Source organism: Mastomys coucha, unplaced genomic scaffold (assembly GCF_008632895.1).
Source record: "Mastomys coucha isolate ucsf_1 unplaced genomic scaffold, UCSF_Mcou_1 pScaffold6, whole genome shotgun sequence".
Taxonomy (NCBI): Eukaryota; Metazoa; Chordata; class Mammalia; order Rodentia; family Muridae; genus Mastomys; species Mastomys coucha.
In genome coordinates this window covers 129,838,937-129,855,130 of record NW_022196912.1, presented here as the reverse complement: position 1 = coordinate 129,855,130, position 16,194 = coordinate 129,838,937, and the positions used below count along the sequence as shown (strand labels likewise).

The 16,194-nt window shown below is 44.0% G+C and overlaps 1 protein-coding gene across 2 annotated transcripts in view; it reads right to left on the bottom strand.

Moving 5' to 3' along the window:
* Ptprn2 (protein tyrosine phosphatase receptor type N2) overlaps positions 1 to 16,194 on the bottom strand; it is a 790,024-nt gene that overhangs the window by 220,860 nt on the left and 552,970 nt on the right. The gene's annotated exons all lie outside the window — the stretch shown is intronic.

Here is a 16,194-nt window from a genome sequence, read left to right as displayed (position 1 = left end):
GAAGCCTGTTTGGTGCTGGTTGTTCATGATGTGGACTGAGTGAGGGGAGGCGGGGTTACCTTGTTGATAAGGAGGGCCTGTGATGAAGAACCACCAGGTGTTTTTTCCTGGTGGTTATATCCTATGTCTTTGAACCAGGAGTCGTCCATGCAGGTCATCACAGTCCATCAGAGTACTAATTGTTCAGAAACAAGAAAGCCCATTGCTGCTTGTCTGATGCGATTTGGTCTTGACAAGACAGGGATGGAGGATCACTGTGCCTTGTAGGTTCACACCTACATTACCTGTGAAGAACGTGGACTAATCTCTCTGCAGAGCTGCATGAGGCTCCCTGGACCTAGCCTGCCGCCATTAGATAGAAGAGCAATAGGCCAGTGGGAGAAGCAGTGATAGGTAGGCTGGAGTTAGAGGGAGAGATAAGATGCTAGGTAGAGGAATGGTATGAGTAGGAGGCTCATCAACAGTGGAGCAAGAGGTATGCCAGGGAAGAGCTGAGCATGGTGGAAAGTGGAGTCCAATGGGTAGAGCATGGAATCCCATGGAAAAAGAAGGTGCACTCTGTGAAATGAATACATTATGGTTACTCTTGCCCTGCTGTGAGAGTGTATTCACTTTTAACTTGTCCCCTATGCCCGAGGACGTGCAGCTCACACCCTGAAGGGGAATGCTGTGGCCTCACAGTGACAACAACCAGATTGTGTGTAGATTGTAGAGGCACGCTGGCTGTTGTAGGACACAGTTCCAACAGATGTCTGAGAGTGGACTGGGGCTGTTTTGGGCCTTTGGGGACAGTTTCAGCAGTCTCCATGGCATAGGTGGTGTGCTGAGGACTTGTGCAATGGTCCAGGAGGCGGTCCCATCGGGGCCCTGACACATGGCAGGGTTGTTCTGTGGGGACCCACCTGGCCAATGTTTTCTTTCTCTTCTAGTGTCTGTTTTCAGCAAGCAGATAAGTCACAGATATGAGACAGGCACACAATTCTCCATGCAAGAGGGAGAGAAGAATTTCTTTGCTCCTAGTAGTAGACATTCCACATAAAGCAAATGGATTACTACTTTAGAGAATACATGTGGCCAGTGGCAAGAGAAGATGCAGAAAAGGTCCTCCCTCATTGGCCCTCTGTAAACTAGAATCTGAGGGTATTCTCTTGTTCCTACACCATTTTGAGGTAGCACATGAGGTGATTTACCTTTTTGTGGGTCCTGTGATCACCACCCCCCTCAACTGTCCAATTATCTTCACATGTCATATTTCTCATGCTGAATTATGTAGCTTTAAGCCTCTCATACTGACCATGGCTCAGATCAGGAGTAACTGGGACATTTTGAGAAGCCACAGTACAGAGGATCCTCCCAAAGCTGGACCATTACATACCCCAAGTATCTGCTAGGGATGGAGGCTTTGGAAGAGAGCAAGGGTAACAGATGGGTCTGTAGGAAAAAGGAATGTCTTCAAAGTTCATGCCAAAAAGAGAAGATAAAGTGGGTTTGGCTTCCATGGCACATGTAGATTGGTGCCAAGTATATTACAGTTTACATATGGAAAAATCACAAGTGTTTCAAAGAAAATATTAAGATGTCTTTGTGCAGCCAGTGAGGTGGCTTAGTGGGTAAGGTCACTTGCCACAAATCTTAATGATCTGAGTTTGATTCCTGAGAACCACATATTAGGAGAGAACGGATTTCCACAAATTGTCCTCTGATATCTACATGTGTGCACACACAGATGCTAAATATAAATTAGTGTAGTTCTTAAAAAATATTTCTTAAACCAGAGGAGGAAAGTATTTCTTTAAACCCTTCCCTTAGAAAATTCAAACTACATAGGGAAGATATAGAAAATACAAATGACACAGAGATCATTGAGATCTGAATGGACTTTGTGGATGAGCTTTGGGGCCACAGGAAAGCAAGCAAAGCAGGAGCACCCCACAGTGACACTTACACTACTATCCCACACCCTTGGTCCCATGTAGCAAGGCAAAGCATAGGAGAAGGGATCAATACTATCTGAGAGGCTCAGGAGGTAGATAGCTTTCACTCAAAGTTTTAGAAGCTCCCTGAAGTCATATACCCACCCAAGGCAACAACCAGACAGTAGGCCACTGCTGAACATTAGGGCTTTACTCTCCAATTGAGACTCTGTCCAACTTTTCTGTGATGGGTTGAGAGCTAAGAAGGTGCAATGTGAGATTGTCAGGAGGCTTATGAAGAGGTGATTTGAAGCCTTTCACCAGCAGCTAAGGAGCACTCTGCCATTGCTGACTGGTGATATGGGAGGCAGGGTGGCCATAACAGATACAGGCACCTTCTTATCAGCCTTCAGTTTGACCCAATGGCAGCCATATTGAACCATCACCTCCATGATGGCCTAAGTTACCCTGGCTAGCTTTTAGTGCCATGTTTCCCCCAACACTGTAAACATGAAACCTATGGGTGCATCTTTACACCAGGATTCTGGCTGCAGACATGAGATATATGACTTATTGGTATTACTTTACCATAAGCAGGAGGAATGAAGGCTGGAGATCTGGAAGGAGAATGTATAGATGAACTTCATGATAACTCCTATCACCCAGGAACTGTCCACAGACTTAATCTAGTAAGTCTCCTATAGAAAGTACCCCCCTGAAGAGAGGGTAGGATCTGAAATCCAGGCTAGGTATTCCTCCTTTACCCAATGGACCACCGTGAAAAGCTGCATGTGGAAACCTGAGCTTATATATCATACAATGTGGTAATTCGTATTCTTCTGTATGTGAGGAAAAATCTGTAGATGTGCAACTCTTCAAGGGGCAACTTTTGGCCTTTTCTTCTATTCTGGTTTCTCTAAAGCGGAATGGATTCTTACAGGATGAGGGGATGAAGGAGAGACCCAACAGATGGAGGAATGGCTGGAACAAGGCTAGAGACTGGACACTGTGGAGTATACACTGCAGCTACCCAGCTGGCTCTGGGCTTTCTGCCTTGAGCTGCCTATGTTTTCGACTCCTATCCCACATCCAGCCCACTCCCATCCTTTTTTGTCTAATAAATATCTGTGGTAATTACCAGTCCTTGCAAAGGGTTCCTTAACAAGGGTGCGTTTTATCATTCCCTTAATGAGGCTGTTTTGGGTTCCCGCCTCCTGCAGGGTGGTAGTTAATGCTTAATAAGCACATGCACTATTTAAATAATAAAAAGAATATCAGCCGAGAATCTAAATTATCCCCTAACTTCTCAAAATAATCATAACATGCATTTGAAAATTCACAAATACAGCTCATGAATAAAAATGTGCTTTCGTGTTTTGATACTAATGTATACTAACAGGAAGCCCCCATGCCCAATCTGTGGACATCCATCCCTGGATTTCCTGGCCATAACAGTGACTCTGCTGTTGATGGGCTGTCCCAGGAACTCTCTGTACTGCAGCTAGGCAGGCCTCTTTTCTTTTCTGAGAGAAGGTGGGTTAGCTGACATCCATGGTAGGCTGACTGAGAGAGGAGTTGGCTGCTGGTGGAGTAAGGTAGGGATGGTGCAGATGCCCTGGTGTGTCCCTAGGGTTCCTATGATTTCATGGTGCAAATCGATTTCAGGGTTGGTATCTACCACCTCCAAACTGCTTCCAGGTAGGGGTCTTGAGGGTCTTAAGGGTACAACACAGCAAGCCATGTGTCTTGCCTGTGTAGAAAGCCTCTCAAGAAACAGCATTCCTCTGAGGCTTGGGCGCTTATCTCTCCTCCTCCTCAAAACCTTAGTGGGTTTTAATGTAAAACTAGTCAAAAGTTTCTCTTGTGGAAATCCTGGCTGATCTTCTGCCCCCTCCTTGACTGTAGATCTAAGCTTTGTGTATTGTGAGTGAAGCTGTCTAAGCCAAATTGTGTTCAAAACTGTCTCTTTGTGCTAACAGACTTAGAATCAATCAGCTTAAAATGGCACTTGCTATGGAAGTCACAGACAATAGTCCAAAGAAAGCAGTCTGCCCTCAGAAGTTATCCCATAAGATATTTCTATAGCTGTCATGCAAACTTTGCTCAGTTACATGCTCTTGCTGATAGGAAGTTAAAATCTGTATATTTCTCTTGAAAACAATTGTGATGTACTAAGTATTAAGCAGTCATGATTTTAAAGAAGACAACACACATTCATGCTGAGATTAATAACGTTCCTAAGATTAGGCCAAAAAGTGGAAATGTCAAATTATTAATCTAAAATCTTTCTAAATGAAGTATCCTTTCCCTCAAAGTGATCTTTTTAAAATAAAAAATGTAATAAATTGACCATAAAAAAAAAAAAACCTAAGTGGGAAAGGTGTGTGTGTATGTGTGTGTTAAAAACAAATTTCCTATTTTTCAAACTTGTTCCTGCTGTCTCTTTTGCAACTGCTGTTTCCCGCCTGCTACCATTACAGGGACTGTGTAAGGATTAGATTCAGCGTATGAAATTCAAGTAAGCTCAAGCCCTTGGTGAAAAGTCAGCTTCTCCCTCTAGCAGGGCTATGCCTACAGCAGCAAGGGGAGAGCACCCTCCCAGAGCTTCCCTCTCAGTGGGTGATCCTCAGCAGTGGAGACTCTGCGAGTCTTTTCTGTTTCCTCCAGGTCTGAGTGTGGCTGCCTGCGGATCCACTGATGAAGATGGCTGTAACTAGGGGGTACTGCGGAGCTGGGACAAAGCATGGATCTGGGGGAGGAGTGGGGGAAGGGGTTTAAGTTGATGATTGCAAGGATTTCACACTCCAGCACTTAAACAAAGGTCAGACACAAAGGATACTGTGAATTGAGGTATTTGTGGGTGGAGAGGAAGCCAAACAAAAGCAAACAGCGTCTCAGATTTAAACCCATCCCCTGTGTTTGCTGGCTTTTCTCCCTGGCCAGGAAATCCTGGTCTCAGGCAGCGCTGAGGGCCGCCTTGATGTATACAGGGCTCTGAAGCCTTGCTTGCTGACATCATCATGCTAATTTGAGTCCTATCTTGTTGTCCCTCATGAATAAATCACTATGCTAGTGGCAAGTTGTGCAGTGCCCTCCCACCCCAGTAACTAATTAGGGGTGGTTTTAATATTGTTATTCACGAGATAGTTGCTTTTCATTTACTAACAAGGGTGAAGCAGAAGGTCTTGGGGACAGAGGGGCTCCCTGGGGATTGGGTGAGGAAAGAGACAGACTTGCCCTGTGGGTCTGTACCTTCCACTGAAATCACTCATTATTATGAACTACTGAGGACTCACAGTTTGGGTGTTTTGGGGCAGGGGGTGCTTATACCTCGCTGACTTCTCCTCCTACTTCACAGCCTGTGATCATGAGCACACTGGAAGGCTGCTGCAGTCAGAGTAGTTACCACCTTAGGAGAAATAGAGCCCATTAGGTAGACTGGCACAGTCTGCCTCTGCAAGTGTGAGCACAGACAGGTGAAAACATCTTGAGGAGCAACATGTCTGAAACAAATATAATAAACAGAATGCTAGGAGGGACCAAGATTAGAACACAGTTTATGCCAGGTAGTCATGCTGAAGGAGCACGCTTCACAACTTATTTATTGGCTGTTAATAGAATAAGTTTTTATTACCAACAATCAAACATTTAAAGCCCTTTCACACCAGCAGCCCATAGCTTTGCCACATGGCCCTTCCATGGAAGAAGAACAAACTTACATACAACATACGGGGTTCTTGGATTCTTCCTGAGTTAGTTATAAATATTAATTAATAAAAATTTTTAAGATTTATCAGATGAAAAACATATTAATATAGAAAATGAATGGCTTCCATGCTGTTCTTTCTGTTCTTGCCCTGACTGGAAAGACATGGGCAGAGGCCACATGTCCAAGTACAAATGCTAGACCAGACTACAGACCAGTGTACACAAAAACTAACAACAGCAGCTTCCTCTTCTTAGATGCTTACAGCCTAAGAGTGCTGGCTGGCAGAGACTTTCTATGAAGATTAGTTATCTTACCCCTGACCTATACATGTATGTAGAGGTTCTGAGTTACGTAGTCGTGTTACCCCACCCTCACCCCAGCTTTTCTATATGTACGCCTGTCCATTCTTCAGTCCTTGCTGTCCCTCAGCACAGTCCAGATACAAGTTGTGCAGCCTGAGATCATTTGTTGTCTTGAATAGATCTTGTTCTTTATGTCTTTGTTTTGGAAGTTTTCAACGCCACACTTTACAGCATTCAGTATTGAAACCTCCTTGCCGTTCTCTAAAAGGAGAAGGGGTTGAAGCCGTGTGTGTTCATACAGCTATGTAGCAAAAACTCTATAACTCTGAGCTTCTTCAAATGCTTAGCAGTATTTCCCATCTTCCACATGTTTGCTGCCCGGGGAGAAGATGAGCTATAGTGTTGTCTATGCTGTTAGTTCCTGGCGTTTAGTACCCTGGTTGGTACTTGTGGAGTCTGACCAATGAGGAAATGGGACACTAGTCTGAAAGCTGACACCTCATCCATTTTGAGAAGAGTGAGAAATGACACAGAGGGCCCTGGAGGGACAGAGATCTTGACCTGTTGGAGAGCCACGATGCACAGAGTTGGGAGCCAAGATATGGTTTTACTGTCTCCTTCAATAGTGCTCTGCCTCATGAGGGATGTGAACATGTGGTAAAGAAGAAATGGATTGCAGAGATTCCCTCTAGTGCAGGGGACAGAAGATGGAAGAGGGCTGTTCATTCTCTCTCTAGCACAGCCTTTCTGAGTGGAAGATCCAGTCATCATCAGGAATCTTACCATGTAGTTCTGCTTGAGTCTGCTCTGAAGCATAGGGAGAGGTTTTCCTACTAGTACCACAAGAGACCCTTCCAGGTCCAGATCATACCCTGTCCTCTGGGAGGTCCTAATTCAAGTTTCTCCATATGGGGTAATAGTCATACTGCTTCTGAAGCCTGGGCCAGAGGAGCTGTGACTTTTCAGGGCAGGGTTCATCACTCACATCTGCTAAACAATGTCTCTGTATCTCTTTTGTGCCTGGTTCTAAGCTAGATGTCTAAGGGACAAATTACCTAGCCTGGTGATCTAGAGAACAGAAATGAAAGCCAAGAGTGTTCTTGGTAAATGTGCATGCTAGGAGCAGAGTCATTGCAGGCTCAGGAGAGCAGAGATAGATGGGTAGCCACAAGAGACCTTGGTCTTGGTGGCAGGTGTTTGCATGGTATGCTCAAGGCCTGGTTTTATCCCTACTACCACAAGGAAAGATAGCCTCTCCCCGCCCTCAGAGTGAAGAAACTAGATGTCACATATTGGAGGGGTCACTAGCACTTGTATAGACAGCTCTGCAGAGTCTACATATGCCTAAGAGTGTCATTTCATCACACGACTTCATTGATGGGCAGCACATCATCCTGCTCCATAACCCTGAAGATGCCAGCTTAAGGAAGCAGAGTAGAGACACACCAGGAGGAGAGCCCTCCATGCATCACTGCCAGGAGCAAGCCCTGCTGAGGTTCTAGCTGTTATGATGGGCTCCAAGTCTGGGCTCTTTTCTGGGATCCCCTGAAATTTATTGCCTCAGAGGACATACCTGCAACGCCTGCTCCTTGTAGCTCTAAAGATGTCATCTCTGGGTCCAGATAGCCAAGCATTATCTTGCAAAAAGCATGAAAATCCACATGCTTCATTTTTAAAACTCTGGATACAGTAAGCTTTCCTCTTTGTTCTGTGCATCCCGATGTTTTGGAGCTGGATCCATGTGTTTGATGGTGTGCTGTATGCATGCATTTCTTCATTGGCACTAAACACTCCATGCAGATCTCATTTCTGTTCTTTAAAGATGTCTTTTAATAGCTAATCTTCTGTTTTAATATCTTGCTTGCTAAATGTGTTGAGATAATTAGGTGATAGACCTAGACAATTACTCTGTGGGCAGAGAGCAGACAGCTTCTCATATTTATATAAATACACATGGTTTAAATAAAACACCAACTGCTTGCATTCGGGGCCCATTTAAACCAGGCAACTTGGGAAGCTGTTGGATTGCACTGGCTGTTTGGGCTCATTTTTTGTGGTTCATTTGTTTGTTTGCTTTTGCACAGGACTGATTAGGCAATTCAATCAACAGTTGAAAAACTAAAGTCCTGGATGGACTAAGCCACTTGGAATTCAAGTATAACCCAAGTACAGGTTGATAGACGATGGGCTTGCTTGGGGCTGAATGAATAGGGCAGTACTGATTCTCTTTCACAGAGGAATGTGGAACTTGGCTGCCCACTATATAATGATGTCAGGTGACCTGGGACAGCGGAAGTTCAGGATACATAGCCAGAATGTCAGACTATTACACATGAAGGATATGTTGGCTTGAAGACACACCCCAGGGTGCACTTTACAGTGAGCCCACTCTGGTATATTGCCCTGTGAGGAAGTGTTAGGTTCTTATGCCTTATAAATAGGTGAAATTTATAAAATCAAGTAATTGACTTAAAGACTTTGCCAAGATGTAGAATATGGCAGAGACACCTCTAGTCCTATACATAGCCCTTTACTGTGGGTCACTTCAGCTGGCAATGACTTCACTGTTTTCTGGTCACAAGTTTGCTGTGTTTGTGATCTCTTTCAGCATTTGTATCATAGATGTAGGACAAGTGATCTCTCTACCTCCTGTCAAGCCTTTGTTCTTGTAGGTTCAGCTTCTTACCCCACAGGGCTCCAGCCTAGAGATCTTGTCATCATCTGCCTGGCTTCTGCCCTCTGAAGTATAACTTGCCTTGAAAATCCTATTGTACTAGGTGGGAGATTCTGTGACCACAGATCTCTGCAACATCAAGGGCTTTATGGGCTACTCTCCCAGGAAACACAAGGGTACTTGCTCCTCCACCTCCCAGGGTGGAATTGCCTGAAGCCTAGGCACTAAGACAACCACTACCAATTCTTCCCTGAACCTACGCACACAAATACAACACACACACACACATATACTACACACATACACTACACAAATACAAATACAATATGCATATATATATACACACACTTATACAATACAAAACACACATACACTAAAACACAAATAGATGTCTATACATAAAAATAAACATAGACATCCCACATATACACAGACATGCAGACATCATACCTACATCCAAACACACAGAATATATACATAAATACATACACATAAACAAACACACACATATATATAAACATATATATACACATACATACAAATATACACACATACATAAAAACATACATATGCATACAAACATACATATACATACATGTGCATACACATACAGTTACACAAACACACACACACAGTATCTATCTCTTTATGTCTTCATGTCCTTTGTCAGGGCAGAGTCATGATATACAGCCTCTACTTCAATGTCACCTACCTCATCTTAACTGAAATAATGACAATAATGACACTTGTAATAATCCTACATCCAAACAGTCACAGTCTGAGAAACTGGGAACCCTTGAAGGGAAGCATTCAGCTGTTCACACCAGCCTAGGTGCTGCCTGCAAGGGCATGCCCTGCCCTGAGCAGAGCTTCTGCAGGGCTCTCTTCTGAGAACACAGGGCCTCTTGTTTATGTCATTACATGTCGACTCACTGTGGGTGCCTTATTTACTTTTCATGTGCTTATGTTTCACTACTACTTTACTACATTTTCAAGGCCAGGATCCATGACCTTTCAGCTTCTGCTAGCATCTTATGGTCAATAAATATTTGTAGCTTTGCTTTAACTGCTTTTAAAGCTTTTGCTTGGTGGTTTCAGAATCACATCTTAGTCAATATTTCCAGAGTCACATCATGTTCCCATGGTTAGGAAATGCTTTTGGAATGAACAAAATCCCTTTCACCTCAATCACACACATGTTAACCAACATTTAATACTACTTGGGGATAGCCGCAAACTTCTTATGCAGAATGAAATGCCCATGTAAAAGATGAAGAGGCTTGTTTGTGTTGTGCTTCTTCTTGGACACATCTCATAAAGCATCAGCTTTGCCATGTGTAAAAGGCTCAGGAGGGTCCAGTTACAAATCACAGCTGTTCTCTTCCTTGTGAGATGAGGGGAGGGGATGGTTTTGTCCACAGCAGGGCAGAATGTTCATGCTGAGGTGTCACTCAAGGTAGACATGACCATCTGGAAGCAGACACTCTAGCAGCTTCTCCTTCCTTCCATATTCCAGACCATGGGCTGATGGCCTATGCCCCTGACTTGTACCCCCAGGATCTGGCTTCCTGTGGCCAGCAGTCTTCAGGTGTGTTTTGATGAATGCCAGGAGAAAGTGGCTCCTAAGGTCTCAAGACTGAAGGAAGCTATGCTGTTACCTGAGGACCTCTCGGGCCACCTCTCCAACCTTGGCTACAGCTGTCTCTTCCTCAGAGTCACCTTTGGAACTTGTCTTCTGAGAGACATAGATGAGAAATGCCAGGGTGACCCTGAGAGGTGGTCTTTTCTAATTTAGACAGTGCTCCTAAGGAGTCACTATCTATGGTCAAATTCCTGGTTGTCTCTGATTGGCTTCAGGGTCTGCAGTGATGGCTGATATCAAACGTGTAGATGGCTATATTTATGCTTGATTATAAGAGGAAGTTTCCAAGAGGAAAAAATGCAATTTAGAATTCCAGAGAAGCAGGACATACTCATAAAGGTGACTGTCAGGGCCCTGCTATAAACATTTGTCCTTCAAGCTCATCTTGAGGCCCTGACCTGAAATACCTCAGAATGGAACTATATCTGGAAGCAGTCTAAGGTAAAATAAGGCCATATGGATAGGCCCGAGTCTGGTCTAAATGATGTCTGCATATGAGCAGGAACTCTGCACATGAAGGCAGACATATACACAGGGCACAGTGGAAAGGCTATGTGACAGTAAAGGTCTCCACCAGGAGAGAGTGGTTCAGGGCAGTCTCCTTCTAGTGCTAGAAGGAAAACACCCAGTATACACACCCTGATTAGGTAGGGCTTCCAGGGCTGTGAGCCAGTCATGTCTACTGTGTGAGCCTGCAAGGATGGCGCTCACTTGTTATTCTGGCTACAGTGATTTCAGTCTCCATAGTTCCCATGGTATCAACTGGGAAGTTTCTGCTCGCCTGAATAAGTAGAGGGTTTTTTCTTAGACAATAGAGAGCAATCCAAAATCCCACAGGTCTTTAGAAGGCACCTGTCTTGTCTAGCTGTGGCCCAAGGCCACAGATTCCCTCCTAAAGGGACAATGGAACTGGTACCAGACAGCTGGCCTCATGAGATGGAAGTCTTTCATGAGTGTGAACATTGGTGGCTGTGTATGAACCACAGGCTGTTCTGATTGGCCTGGGAGAGGTGAAAGGATGAAAGTATCTTATAGCAAATTCTTCTCTCCATCCTTGGTTTCTGGATGACATGCTTTTTTTTTTTTTTTTTTTGGTCCCCAGAAGCTGGTCACAGTAGGACTCAGTGTATGATTTGCTCATGAGATTCACAGAAAGGTGAGCCATGTGACTTAGCAGACACTGCTCCATTTTTTTTTTCTCATAGAGATTGGTCAACTGTACCTAACTTCTGACCACTGAGAACCAGGATAGCATACCCACATGAACTCAAAATGAAGTTGCCTCCTGACGAGAGATATAGTCAGTGTCCATCACCTGGCTGGATCCACAGTTCTTGTTTACACCAGTCACAGTTCCAGTGCCTCTAGCCTGGCTGAGCATTTGGTTTATGGATACCTTTGCTGGGCTATATGTCCACAACATGCCAGTTTCTATGACAAAATACCCAGGAAAATTCAACTTAAAAGAAGAAATGTTTGTTTTGGTTCACTGTTTCAGAGGTTTCAGTCCATGGTCACATGACACCATTGTTTCTGGGCATAATGAAGCTGAATGTTAGGCATGGTCTAACAGAGCTCTTCATATCATGGTACCCAGGAAGCAGAGAGAGGAGAAGGTGCCAAGAAAAATATCCCTAAGTTACTCCCCCAACAATGTCCTACTACCTTCCACAGTACCCATCAATCAGGGACCAAGGTTTTAGCAATGACCTTTTGGAGACATTTAAGATCCAAACTATAGCATCTCTGGATCCTGTCTCTGATTTCTAACCTGTGACAATAGGATGGGCCCAAATCCCCATGTCAGCCTTGTCTCATAACTGGTAGGTGATCCAGTGATCTGTGTGCATACAGCATGTCGTAACCAGGGACATGAACAGGAGCCATGTTCCTCTCTGACTTCAGTCTACAAGAGTCTTTCTCACTCCTTCCTCCTGGTACTAGCTATAGGACTTGGTCCTGTGCAAGGCAAGTGAGGACAGCCTTGAGTACCCTAGAATGCCCATGTCAGGGCATTGCCTGTTTGGCTCACTCTGTGTACTGTGGGTGACCTGACCTCTGAGCCATTATCTGAGTTTGGATCCATGTATGCAGCTGGTCCTAACCTGGTTCACAACCACAATGACATCATTTGGCATCTAGAGATTCTTCCCGTAGATCTCAGGAATACTTATCTTCAAGCCCTTCAAGGTCAGAGGCTGATAAAGGCTGTGTGCCTTGTAAGAAGTGAGACCTATAAGAGGTCCAACCAATCTCAGGAAAGTTGGTATAAGTGTTCTGAGTCCTTCATATGAGACTTAGTAGCACAAGGAGACCTGGGCTCCTGGGGAACATGTTAGGCATTGGGGAGGGTCTCTCATGTTTCTAGTATTCATGTTCATGCAGCCTTGCTCACATCTGTCAGTGGCCTCTGTGTGCGAGATTGGCCTTGGGCTCTGGGTTGTATTGTCTGTGAGTCAGAACCACTGAACTGGACAGCTCAGGCTGCAGCCAGTCCTCTCAGCAGTGCCAGCTTGGCTACCATCACTATGTGGCCTCCAGGAGCCATAGGAACCTTTGGTGGGGAGCAGACAATGGGGTGTGGTGAGGAAGGTGGTTAACATAACAAAGGTCCCCAGTACAGAGTCCCTCCGCCCCCTGTGAGTTTGGGACTGACAGATGCTCTTAGCTCTGGCCCTCTCCAACACCGCCTCTGACAGCCCTTGACAGTATTCTCAGCCTTAGAGCAAGGTCCTTCTCTGTTTGCATGAATGCACTTGGAGCAGATGCTAGAAAATGGGAGTCAAACGCACCCTTTTTGTTACTGCGTTTCCTTTTCTGTGAGTACCATGTGTGACGTAAGGGGTTTATAACTGCAGGGAATGTTAATTGTGATGGAGTCTGATGATGAGCTAAAAAGCTCAAACTCCACCCAGAGCCTGCTGCAACTTTGTTTCAGAAAATTAAGAATTGGGGAGCAGGAAATGATACAGTATCCACATATGTACACATCTGTACACAGTTACACATTTATGTAGACAGATGTGCAAATGGATACATAACATATACATGGTGTGCAAGTGCTATGCACAAATACTTATTTGTATATCCACATGCATACCCACATGTGCACTCACATTTTCATGGACAGATGTATGAACATAGTGCTGTGACATGATTTCTACACTACACACATCAGTATTCATAACGACAGTCTTTTTAGGATATTCATTTGACAGAAAGAGACACTGGGATCCAAGCTCAGGCCTTCCCAGCGGCTCAGCTATGGAGGAGTGGAGATTGGATCTGCATTCGCCTTGTTCCTCTGATCTTCTTTTAGAAGTACCCATGTCTAGAGTCAGGTAGCTTCCATTATCTGAGCTCCATAGAAATACCTGTGTGTCCTTTCTAGGGACAAATAAATAAGCTGTGACTTGGATTTAAATGGAAACATGATGCCAAAGGTAAAAAGAATATAAATTGACATGAATAAATCTCGACGTCATAGATCAGACAGAAAGATGAAGGGGTGCACTAGCACTTGTGAGGATAGACTATTGCTCCTGAATAGGCCTACACATACAGACTGAGGAGAGCTTTGGGCCATCTTCCTTCTAGGCCCAAATAAAGGTGTGTTAAGCTTTTCACAGACCCTGAAAGTACCCAAGCCGACAAAAATGGAACTGGAAAGCGTACAATATTGTTGTCTTCCCTCTGTGTTTATTAAACAGCAAGTAGCCATGAGACCATCAGAAGTTTATAGGCATATGTAAAATAACTGTGTTATCTTAAAAAGGTCAGATAAATGCTCATTATCCTTGTTTATAAGGCTAGAGGCCATTGTAGAATGTGGAAAAACACCATCCACATGGTCAAAGCATTCAGGTTTACCTTTGTGGTTGCATGAGTGTTCCTATGCAGCAAGGGCTTTCTTCCTGGGAGTTCAGAGGGTTGTCTGATGCTGCATCCAAGATTTACATATGTCTAAGGGGACCAGCCACTGGGTTGTTCCCTGCAGGCAGTCACAGCCATGTAGCTGACTATGTGGTAGGTTCTCTTTTCATAGTTGCTCCTTTACATGACAGTCTGTAATATCATGTATAAAGCTATGACATTCAGTCTTTGCAGGGTGGTTTTTGTAGGCCCTGGCCTACAGATCAGCATGTGGCCCTTGAAGTGTGGATGAAACTACAGTTTCTGAGCTGCTGTTCTCGTATGCTGTAGCCTTCCTGGTTTAACTTAGGAAAGCTATCAACTTCAAGGATTGTCTTAGCTTTCAAAGGGAAGAAAAATATAGGACTCAAAGATTTCATTTCTAGCTGCCTGGAAGAATACCTCCCAGCCATGAAGATCAAAGGAATAAAGAATAAACACACACCCTTATCCAACCATCTACTCTTCTATCCACCACCTGTCATTCATTCTTCCATCTATCTGCCTATCACCTGTATCCTCCCTTCACCCATCTCTCCATCCACCTATTCATAAAACATCCATCTACATATCAGTTTAACCATTCATGGATCCAATCATTTGTTACCACCCATCCTACAACAACTGACTGAGAATGGATTAGAGGTATATACTGGGCTAGCTACCTAGGTCAGACATGGGTTCTCTTTTTGTGACTATTCAACCTGAAGGGCTTGTAAGACCAGAACCCACTTTTTTCTCCTGTTCTAATTATAAAGAAGTAGAGACCAGCAGGAGTCACATGACTTGTTTAGTGTTACAAGAGTATTGGTGACAAAGCCAATTGTTCCAAAACTTTCTCCACAGCTCTTCCCTCAGCACATGTCATTCTCTGTCTGTGTTCCCTGTGGGATCAGATGAGGATTCATAAAAGTTTATGAGGTGAAGACTAATAGACTTCCCAACACTTCCCATACATTTGCTTTATGCCCCTGTGCTCTGGGTTCAATTCCCACAGTTTAATTTACCTGCAATTAATCAAAGTGCAACACTATTAAATAAAATTACAGAAATTAATACATTGGTATTAAATTGTGTGGTGTTCTGAGAAGTATGATGGATTCTTTCACTACCCAGTACTGTCCCACTTGATATGTGGCCAAGCTCTTTGTCCAGAGTACTCAGGCCATATAAGCTACCTCCTCATTGGTTACCTATCAGTTATCAGATCAAGGTCAGGGTCAGGGTTTCACAGCCAAGGCTTGTATTGAAGGCACCTCCATTGCACTTAACTGTGATCACAAACCATGGAGGTCACAATGCTAGTGATCTAGATGGGCCATAGAGAAGCCAAATGCTTCCATTAAATGAAATGGAGAGTTTTCAGTTTGAGAAAAAAGACTGTGCTAGCTGAGGTAAGATCTATGGCAGGACAGAAACTTCTGTGCCGAACTTTTGGTTCGTTTGGCTGATATACTTCAGACAAAAAGAATCCTGGCTCCAGTCAATGCTGTGTGCTTGGATCTAACAGAGAAGACAGGAAATGACAGGCTAGTGGACATTCTTGGAAACTCTCAGTCCTGGAATACATACTCCCCTGGTGACTTGGGTCACTCTCATTTGCTAGATCTTAAAACAAGTTTAAGAAACTAAGACTTTATATTTTCCCCACAATGTCAAGGTGGTTTTACTTATTTATTTTTTTTGAGACAGGGTATTATGTTATCTAGACTAGTCTTGAACTTACTCTGTGTCCAGTGAGAACTCATGTCCTGTATGCCTTTACTTCCACAGTGCTGGAATCACAAGCATGGTGGTAAATTTCAAAGTTAAGGCTTTGTGCTTGCTAGGCAAATACTACCAATGGAGCTACCTCTCTACCTCACCCCAAAGGCAGTTTTTATTTGAGATATCAAACTTTCCATACAAATGTTTCTTGGTACTTCTACCCATGAGGAGGTCTATGTGTGTGACTCTGCTTGCTAGGCCTCCCAGCATGGCTTGTGACACCCAAGTTTTGTTCAGAGAGCTTGGAAATCCAACTGGGAGGGAAGGGGCTCTGG